The sequence below is a fragment of the Humulus lupulus genome, chromosome 3 (assembly GCF_963169125.1).
Source record: "Humulus lupulus chromosome 3, drHumLupu1.1, whole genome shotgun sequence".
Classification (NCBI taxonomy): domain Eukaryota; kingdom Viridiplantae; phylum Streptophyta; class Magnoliopsida; order Rosales; family Cannabaceae; genus Humulus; species Humulus lupulus.
In genome coordinates this window covers 109331960-109343279 of record NC_084795.1, presented here as the reverse complement: position 1 = coordinate 109343279, position 11320 = coordinate 109331960, and the positions used below count along the sequence as shown (strand labels likewise).

General features: G+C 36.2%; 1 non-coding gene across 1 annotated transcript; it reads right to left on the bottom strand.

Annotated features, from left to right (window-relative positions):
* Positions 1-300: 300 nt before the first annotated feature.
* LOC133828077 (small nucleolar RNA R71) lies at positions 301-407 on the bottom strand. Its single transcript, XR_009890720.1, has one exon. It is a non-coding gene; the product is annotated as a small nucleolar RNA R71 (small nucleolar RNA).
* Positions 408-11320: the final 10913 nt, after the last annotated feature.

The window sequence follows — 11320 nt, the reverse complement described above, 5'->3', positions numbered from 1 at the left end:
AATTCAAGCACCCCAATTCGAGTTAAAGCCTGTGATGTTCCAAATGTTGCAAATTGTGGGTCAATTTAGTGGGCTGCTACTAAGGATCCTCATCTTCATCTTCGTTCATTTTTGGAGGTGAGCGATTCATTCCACCTACAAGGAGTGAGTGATGAGGCACTAAGGTTGAAATTTTTCCCTTTCTCTTTGAGGGATCGAGCTAGAGCTTCGCTCAACACCCTTCCTCCCGACTCAGTGACTACATGGAATGAGTTGGCTGAAAAATTATTGATTAAGTACTTCCCTCCTACCAAAAATGCCAAGTTTCGCAATGAAATTATGTCATTTCAGCAGCTGGAAGATGAATCATTTTGTGAAGCTTGGGAGAGATTCAAGGAGTTATTGAGAAAGTGCCCACACCATGGGATCCCGCATTGTATACAAATGGAAACATTCTATAATGGGCTCAATTCTTCCACTCGCATGGTGTTAGATGCTTCAGCTAATGGGTTTATTCTCTCTAAGTCCTATAATGAAGCCTATGAGATTTTGGAGAGGATAGCTAGCAACAATAATCAATGGTCGAATGTTAGAGCCTCAAAAAGTCAAAAAGTGGCTGGTATACTTGAAGTGTATGCATTGACAGCTTTGACCGCTCAAGTTTCTTCAATGACTAACCTTCTTAAGAACATGAGTATGGGGGGAATGGTACAACCAGCTGTTATGGGACAAGTTGCTGATGTATCTTGTGTTTTATTGTGGAGATGGGCATGCATTTGAGAGTTTTCCTTCGAATCCTGCTTTGGTTTGTTATGTGCGGAATCAAAATGCCAACCAAAATAACCCATATTCAAACTCTTATAATCCGGAGTTGAGGCAGCATCCAAACTTCTCATGGGAGGTCAAGGAGCTAGTTCAAGCGGAGCACCAATGAAAACAAGCCTACATATCCACCGAGGTTTTCTCAACAACAACAAAGAGCTCAACCACCTCCTCCTCCTCAAGGGTCTCAATCAAGCTCTTTGGAGAGTTTAATGAAAGAATATATGGCCAAGAATGATGTTGTTATTCAGAGCCAAGCGGAATCCTTGAGGAACTTAGAAATTCAAATGGGGCAACTAACTAATGAGCTAAGGAATACACCACAAGGCACCTTGCCTAGTGATACTGAAAATCCATGGAGATGGTAAGGAGCACTGCAAGGCGATCACTTTGAGGAATGGTAAAAATCTGGAGTTGAATGAGGATAATCCTAAGAGAAACAGCGAGCCCACTTCAATCCAAAGTAGCGTGGAAAAGGAAGAAAAATTTGTGAGTTCGAAAATGTCAAATGTTGATCTTGAAGCAATTGCTGCAGCAATTCCTCAGCAAAATACAACATAGAAGCCTATCAGCAAGCCACCTCCACCATTTCCTCAACGTTTTCAAAAGCAGCAACAAGATGGTCAATTCCGAAGATTTTTGGATGTTTTGAAACAACTTCACATCAATATACCGTTGGTGGAAGCTTTGCAGCAAATGCCCAACTATGTGAAGTTTTTGAAGGATGTTTTAACTAAGAAGAGGAGGCTTAGTGAATTTGAAATGGTGGCTTTGACTGAAGGTTGTAGTGCCATATTGATAAATAAAATTCCTCCTAAATTGAAAGATCTGGGCAGCTTCACAATTCCAATTTCTATTGGGGGACGAGAAGTTGGTAAATGTAATGGCCCAAATTTCCTAATAGGGTTTAGGACCTTGATTAGGAGGCCGGGAGGGCCATAATTGATTTATTATGTTATTAAATGACTATGTGCATGTTAGTGTGAATTATATTATCATATGATGATAAAATGCATGCATATGGGTGTATTTATAATCATAAGAGCATTTTGGTAATTTGGCCTTTTGAGGGCATATTTGTAAATTGGATGCATATTGTAATTTGTGAATGAGATCTTATTATTATGGAGATATATTCGATCTATTCGGCATGAGATGATCCTAGATTATGAGTTAGCGGTTTTGCCATAACGGGGTCAGTTTTGGGGTAATAGAAATGTCGATTTGATGATAAATTGGGAGTATTTGAGATCAGGATGGAATTCTGGAAGTTTTGACTATAATGTCCCCGGGGGTGTTTTCAGGACCCCAAGACTTAGGTTTTATTTTAGGTTACTTAAGCTTGAAGTTGCTTGTCAGATAAGAACGTACGTTAGAAAATCTCTCTCTCCCTTCCCGATAGCCTATTTTACCGTTCGAAACTTTCTCGAAGGAATCTTGAGTTCTAGGAGTCAGAATCAAGCGAGGGTCGAGGCATAGTGATCCTAGGAAAGATTAGAAGCTTCTTAACCGAAGGATTTGACGGAAAACAACCCAATCAAAGGTAATCTAAGTTTGAAGTTTTGAGTTTCTTAAGTTTTTAAGCTTAGAATTGGACTTTGTGAATTGTTGAGTTTTTGGTTGGTTTTGAGCTTCAGGTTTTGGTGGTTTTGGACCATTGGGAAATTTTGGAACTTTGATTTGATGATTTGGAGATGTTTGGATGGGATTTTGGAAGGTTTTAAAAGTGGAAAAACGAAGAAAAGTGGCTGGTGCGAAGTTGGGCTGCGGCCTTGTTCTTGGGCGCCGCAGCCCTAGCTTGAAGAACGTGGAGGAGGCTCTGCCAGGGGGGCGGGCCGTGGAATGGTCCATGTAGGGTCGCGGCCCTTAAGGGAAAAATTTCTCAAAAGTGTGTTTTTGTGATGGAAACTTAACTCTAAGGGCCTAGGATCGATCCTACTACTTAGTTGAGTGGGATTCGATGTTCCGGAGGCTTGGGTTGGGTTTGGAAGTATTTAATTACTCATTTTGATGAGGTTTTATATTTGGTTATGACTAGGTGACCGCTAAGGGGCTTAAAGGTTGATCGTTCTCAAGGGTCATTCTTATATTGGTTCTAGCTCGAATCTGAGTTAAGAAAACGGCACCATGTGTATATGTGACATGCATGGATATTATTGGTGCATGTTGGATTGTTGAATATAATGCATATGATGCACAAGAAACATGTGAATAGGACATGCTTTACACATTGAGTATGATGTTGTTCAGAGTTTGAGCCTCTGTGATCGTGCATAGTCCTAATTGTACTAGTACTTGCTAGGTAAGCATGCTGAATACTTTGTTATGGATATTGGATATGTGATACATGTTTGGCGGCATGGCTTACTTGTGTGTGGCACTGACTTATTAGTCAGAATCGGCAATGGTGTTAGATCCATCTGTGAAACTGTGATTTACTAGTCAAGTTCACAATGGGTTGAACATTGGTCGTGCTTTACTGACCTAAGAGTCAGAAATGGCATAGCATCATGAACGCCGAGCCAAATGAAGATTAGATCTAATCGATATCAGCCAGAATGACTCATAAGGAGTATTAACGCTGGACCGACCCTAAGGTCGATGAACTTATAAGCGCTTGTCTGGTCTAAGACTAGTCATTCAGAGCCAGGGCATATGGCCCTAGTGACTGTTTGTCTCATGGCTAGGGAACGCTGTTCCAAGGTTATGACTCTAAGGTCATGAGGAAGGTTATGTTGGTGACTATTCACCATACACCTATCCTGTTCAAACTTATGAAAGGTTCACTTATCAATTAAGCCCGAGTGACCCTATCGTCACATGGCTAGAGGGGGCTGTACCCACTTTTGTGACTGTTGCGACTGTCACCTATTTATTGGGGCTAAGAGTCCTGGATGATTATTATGATCATTGGTTGATGTGTTATACCCAACATTATGTGGATCTGTTGCTTGTTGGAGTAGGGCGTGTGCCTTATGATCCGATGACATGTTATAACTGTTCATGAGCATATTAAGTTTTCTTGCTGAGCTTCGGCTCATGGGTGCTATGTGGTGCAAGTAAAGGCAAAAGAAAGCTGGACCATCCTTGAGTTGGAGAGCTTAGGTGATGAGGTGCACATATGCAGCTGCTCGTCCACCACGGCAAAGGTTGAGAAGGAACTAGGGTTAAACCCTGTTTTGCCGCTTAGAACGGCCTGTTGTAAATATTTTCTTGTAATAGACTCTGAAATTATAATTTTGGGATCCCAAAATATATGTTAAACGTTCTAATGAAACATTACATCTTATCCAAAGTTTTTAATCCCTAAACCGCTAATCATTCTTAGTTACACGGTTTTGGCCAAATGACTCGATTAGCGAGTTTAGCACTGTTTACAAGGCACACCGTAACAGTCCCTGGAGTTGGGACGTTACAGTAAAGCTCTTTGTGATTTGGGAGCTAGTATTAATTTGATGCCCATGTCCATTTTTAAGAAGTTAGGAATTGGAGAAGCAAGGCCAACTACACTCACCTTGCAATTGGCTGACCGTTCTATGGTGCATCCGGATGGAAAGATTGAAGACATCCTAGTACAAGTTGACAAGTTCATTTTTCCGGCGGATTTCATTATTTTTTCCTATGAGGAAGATAAAGATGTACCGATCATTTTGGGGAGACCATTTCTTGCCACCGGGAGGACGTTGATAGATGTTGAAAAAGGAGGGCTCACCATTCGAGTTCAAGACGACCAAGTCACATTCAAGGTTTTTAATCCTATACACTCTCCTAATGAAGTTGAAGCTTGTTTGGCCATAAGTGCTTCTAACTTCAAGTTAATTGAAAAGATGCATGGAAAGTATAGCAATTGAGTCAAGAAAAAGGTCCCTTTTGAAGAAATTGAGAAATGTGGGGAGCCATGGATAAGTAAGGAAGAAGAACCATCTCATTTTCCAAAGCTACCGAAGAAAAAGAAGCATAGTAGAAAGCCTCAATCACAAATGTTGGAAGTTGGGAATAGAGTGTTTTTCTCAAACTCTCTAGTGAAATCAAAGTGTGATGGTGGGTTCTTAAAGAGCAAGGTGTTTCCCAATGGTGTAGTTGAATTATATGATGAGCATTTGAGAAGAGCATTTAAGGTAACAAGGAAATGAGCAAAGTTTGGGGGAAGTAAGGTTGAGCACTACCAAACCTTAGTTTCTTTGAAAGATCCTTAGAAAAAAAAAATGAAGTTTGGGTTGCTATGGTTTTTGGAGGATTCATTTGTAAAGTAACTCAAAGAAAGAAAGAATAAAATTACACTGAAAAAAATGAAAATAAAATCAATCAATAAAAGAAAAGAAAAGACAAAAATATATGTATAAATACATATATGAGTGATTTTAATTATTTTTATTTTTAGTTTTAACTTTTAGAATTTTAATTTCATGTTATTGTGATGTTTTTGGAGTGGTTTTATGTGTATTTTAGTGTTTCAGGTGTCAAGAAAGCAAGCAAATGGTGTTTTGGTAGTAACTTTGGGGGTTTGATGGTTTTGCGAAAGTTTACTTCAGCAAACTGCATGCAAATATTTCCGAAAAAAAAAGTAAGTTACGTAAAATATGGGTTGCTGAAGCAAAACTTAGGCAAAATGGTGGCAATCTGGGCAGGCGAAAATTCTGGGTTGTAGGTTCATTCAAAAAATATATATTTATATATAATACTATATATTTATATATACAAAAAAAAGAGAAAATTTTTATAACACTATATTTAATACTATATTTATATATATATATATTACTACATATATATATACACAAAAATATATATATATAATATCTATTATACGAAATATATATATAGATATATATTCTATAACAAATACAAAAAATATATATATTATCAGTAAAATATATATTATATAGAGCATATATGTATATGTATATATATTACCCTAACCCATTTTCTTTTTCCAATCCCTTCATCCTCTACTCAGATCATCTTCATTCTTTCCATCACCCTCGCCGTCACCCACGTCCCTGAACCTCACCAGCCATAGCCCCCTTCATGCGGCCCATTCCCTCATCACCACCTTCATTCAACCTTCAGCCCACGACCACCAGCGAGAAGCAAACTCTTATCATTAAAATCGCCTATACCCAGACCCATTGCCTTGTGGGGGCCCGATCACACCACCACCAGACCCCTTTGACCCTTTGACCCTTTCAGCCCACGGCCACTCGACGGTAGGAGAGAAAGTGAGCAAGCCTCCCATCACCAAACCACGACCCCACGCCACCGAAGGCCCATTTGCTCGTTTGGTCAGCCGCAACTCCAAGTCGCGACACCTTGGTGCTAAGTAGTTCACACGCCATACAAAAGTTGGCTTTCTTAGCCATCACCTCTCGCACCAACCTGAGCCCAACGTCTCCCAGCCTCACCTAAGCACCGAGTGACCCAGCTGCGCATCCATTGAGCAAAGCCTGCATATTTGTTAAATGAGCATTTTTGAACTCTACTCTCCAATTTGATTTTGTTTATGTCTGTTTCTTTGTATTCTCTGTTTTAGGTGTAGTTCTTACTTATTGGCAGTTTTTTGTGTTGTGTTATTCTTTGGTCTCAAGTGTTGATAATAAATTTTGTGTTTTGTGTACTGGGTGCTCTGTGTTGTACTTAGTTATCTTTCTTTGGTGATTTTTGTGTAGTGAGCACAAAAATTTGAGTCATTTGCCTTGTGTTTTGTTGCTAGGAAGGTACTGTGTTAGTATAGTTATCTTTGTTCTATTTTTAGTTTGTCTTTGTCTTGTTGTGTTGTCGTTATTTTGGGGATATTCTTTGCTTTTTCAATGTTTATCTAAGGGGCTTGATGACGACTTTGCAAAGTTTTCAAAATATAATCAATCTAAGTTGAAGTTGAATGTCTTTCTTTCTTAAGTTTTAAACTAAATTCTTTGGGTGTAAATGTTGCTCGCCATTGATTGCTGAGAGTGTTTCTCTTTTTAGTATGTGCATAAATTGATTAAACAATTGTGAGCCCTAGAAAGAGCTAGTTTCTTGTGAGAGCTTAAGTTTCTAGAATTACTAAGTGATGTTCCTTGAGGCGAAATCCTAGACAATACCACACTGGTGAAATGATTTAGGCCATCATTGGACCATTTGAGCCTTTGAAGCCTACCTTGTATGCACTTTTATCCCTAGTCACCCCATTGAGCTTAAGTGTCATTTTTTCTTTCTTAGCCATTCATTAGCTTAGCTTAACATATATGTTATCACCTCTTTTCACCACACCCTTTTAGCACCTTGATCTTTATAGGATTTATTTGTTGTGCATTTTGGGGGGTTGAGTTGAGTTGAGTGGATAAGAGAAAGTTGGGTGAGTGTTTTCCTTTTCTTCTTTTGCTTGTTTTCACCATTGGGGACAATGTTGATTTTATGTTTGGGGGAAGAGTGTGTTCTCAATTTTCTTGTTCTCTTGCCATCTAGTTGTTTATTTTCATTCTAAAAAAAATGTAGAATATCCAAAAAGAAAAAAAAATTAAAGAGTGCACTCACTTGCATCAAATCATCTAAAAAAAGGAAAAGAAAAAAAAAATCAAATCAGAAAAGAAAAGAAAAGGAAAGAAAAAAGTATGTATGTTTGTAAATAAGTTTGGGGGTTAGTTTTCAAATTGAGGAAAAGTTGTTTTAGTTTTTGTCTTTGTATGTTAGTAATAAAGGCTAGTGGCAAGATTTATATTGTGTTGTGGGGTTTTCTTTGGGGGAAATTAATGTGTGCATTTATGTATTTAGGTCCTAGAAAGATTGAGGTGCTTAGGGTGATTTGAGCCAAAATTTATCTCTCTCATCCTACCATCACCCTAACCTATCATTACAAGCTTGATAAATTCCTATTGATCTTTGGTGTGGTGTTTGTCTACATTAGTGGAGAGGGAATCACTAAGTAACTTATGGAGACATTATTTAAGCTTGAGACCAAGGTTTAGCTTGATTTTTGGTGATTGAAATTGTTTATGAAAAGCTATGCATGCACTAAAGGGTGAAACACTAGATTCATATTTTGGCAGCAAAATTAATGCTTGAAGAATTTGGTTTAGAACTTGTTAAAGATTGAAATTCAGCTTCTTCTTTTTTTTTTTTTTTAAATTAAAATTTCCCGAGAGCCTTCCCCTTTTTACCATTGGTATAGCAAAGTTTGTCAGTTGTTGTGGTGTTTTGTCTTTGTTGTTTCCTTGTCTTTTGTTGTTTAGTTTGTGCCTTTTGTGTCTTTTTGTTATTTGTGTTTTGTTTTTAGAGTCATCACTCGAGGACGAGTAATGTCGTAAGTTTGGGTGTGTGATCACTCTTGAATAAAAAGTTACTTCATGTGCTTTTGAACTTATAATAGTGGAAAAATCGTGGGTGATGTTAGTTTATTTTTAGCTTTTGTAGCTAACTTTGGTGTTTTTATTATCTTATTAAGTTTAATTATTTTTTGTAGTTGTTAATAGTTAATTGGTTAAAGGTAGTAGTTTCATAGATAAATATTTGCTCAAGGAATGAACTAACATATGAAACTATTTTAATTGAATTTTTTATGGCTGAATTATCAAGTTTGCTGCAACAAAATAGATTTTGCTGAAGCATTTTGATCAGGCAATTTTTGGGCACATGGAACACGTGGCAAGTCATGGGTGAGCTGGAATATTGGCTAAGGTGGCAAGGGCAGAAAGAATCAGTCAACATAAGGGAGAAAATGAAAAAAAGAAAAAGGAGAAATTCACGTTTTTGGAGAACAAGGGGCAATATTGTCTTTTTGAAAGAAAAAGAAAAAAACCTAGAATACACAAAATGAGGCATCAACCGTAATATGAAGGCAGCAACCATTTTTGGAAAGAAAAAAACCAGCAAAAAGAAAAGGGGAGAAACTCAAAAATCAACAAGGAAGAAGGAGGACAAACAAGGAAAGCTCAAGCATCATTTTGGATTTGTTCTTCTTCTATTCCTAAACTTTATTTTTATATTTTCTGAGTTGATTTCTAAATATGAATATTATGGGCTGTTTTGATTGTGGATTAATGTTTAGGAACTCAGCCATGAACTAATTTGTAGGTGGCTTGAATTGTTGATGAACCCTATGTTATAGTCTATCAATTTCTTGCACTTTATTTTAGTAATATCTCCCTTGTTCATTCAAGTGTGCTTATATTAATTTCTTAATGTTGTTTGGCCAGCCATAGAAAGTTATTTAATTATGTTTAATACTAGAAAGATTAAATGTAATGGGAAGAACTTGGATGACACAAGTCATAATCTAGGTTAGGTTATGTTAGTAAGTAACATAGGGATCTATTGTTTGCCTTGCGTAACTTTTGAGAATTAAACTTTGAATTGCATTCTTAAAACTGATTTTGCATAGGAATATGTGGAATTAGGTAGAAGAATTAATGTCATAAAATTTGGGAAAGTTTTATGAGTGTTTAAATGAATTCTTGTTAACTTGGGAGTTTTGCTAGAATATTGCTGCCACAATCTGTCCATTTTTGCACTCCATATATTTCTCACCCTTCATCTAACATGTCATTCAAAAATAACAATAATATTCATTTGGAAAAAGATTTTCACTAAGTACAATTATAAATGCAAAAATAATAAATAAATATACTGAACTAAACTAACATAACTAGTGTAAATCTAAAAATAAGGATCTTCTACGTCTCACCCTTCATCTAACATGTCATCATCTATTTTTTTATAATCATCATTATCTTGAGCCTCAAAATTACCTCGGAGATGATTCATAAAGATTCTATGCTTTTGTTCATTAGTGAATTGAAATTCTAACTTAGAGGTGAACCTAAGTATGAGAAAATAGTATCTCATGGTTACCAGTAAATCATCATCATCATCTATGGTCTCTCATATTTTTTTCTAATGTTGAAATTACAAAAGGAAAATCTGTAAAATGCATAATTACTAGGACATATTGCTCTGTAGCTCTCATCATAATTTCCGTAGTATTCTGAAGATGAACTATCTCCTCGTGGAATAAGATTAATCTTTGAGTAATTCTTTCTAACACTCCTACAGTATAACTTGGCTCTCTAATCATTTTCAATGCCTTAATGGCTCGGATATCCTGATAGGTCAAGGCTTCATCCATTCTTAAATGAAAACATAATGTCTAAAACGTTAGCTAATAACATAAACATAATAAACATAAACACTTACATTGGCGATTAGATTCGGAGCTTGTGCATGTGTACCAAGGAGAACTTCATGCACATGAACTGTTGCTCTGATACCAACTGTAATGCCCTAACTATTTCTAAGACCTCGGACCATTAAAAACTACTATGACATAACTACTATTTTTAAATACATTGATATGAAATAACATAACTTTATTTAAAACCCAAAATATTGTACGAACTACAAAATATGGTATGGGATCCCATTATTATAAAAAAATAAAATAAACTTTAAATCAATTGTTTAAAATACTAAGTGGAGAAATACATCAAAAAATAAATTTAAACACTTTAAACAATGCCATCCTTGATCTTCTAGCAGTCCATTCAATCCATTCATCCGTAACACACATGCCAAGCTGCAACGAATCCTTACCGCCTTCCACATTAATTTTCTTGCATCATTCTAAAATGAAAGGAATGAGCCTAATGCTCAACAAGGAAAATCTAATAACAACATATATCATAAACAATAAACATAAGACTATATCATAAACATATACTATAAAACATATGACTATAAAAATGTATATCATATAGGACTACAATATTAATAGCCATTAACTCATTAACATGGTATGTTATAAAACCATCTAGGTCCTCTGTCTACTAATCGAGGTAAATTAGATCACAACTATAGTATATGATAACCCATTTAGGTCCTCTGTCTACTAATTGAGGTAGGGTAAATCATAACTTTAAACCATGAAAATGATAAAAATTCTTGGGGCTTGCTATCTAATCAAGTCATATGCCCAAGCGAATACAAAACATATTTATACATATACATATCATGGCATAAAACATATCATAACATAAACATATAAACAAATATAATCTAACCTATTTTCCTTATCAAAAACCGGGATATGGAGACAAGAACGGGATTCGACATACTCCTAAAACCAACAGTAAAAATCGTGAGTTTCTAAAGATAAAGAGATGAAAATAGAACTAAACCATCCAAGTAGAAACTTACCGAAAAGAACCTTAAGTTTCAAGAAACTTAAACATCTAATGAAGAATCATAAACAAGAGTTAGGATCTGAAAGAAAACAAAGAAAACTAAAGAACTATGAAAACTAAACTTAACGTAAGAATACCTTGGATAACTATGACTTTGATCTACACCTCGATACTGAAATAACACTATATCTTACTTCCCAAGTGTTTAGAAATGCTTAGATTGGAAAAGTTTTTATCCTAAAACCCAAGTGTTTCTCTCTATAGTAATTTTAGCAGCTTGGAGGCTATGAAGAATGCTTGAAGAATGAAGGAAATGGCTGAGTACTAGGTCCTATTTATAGAGTTCAAGGAGTGAAACAAACCCC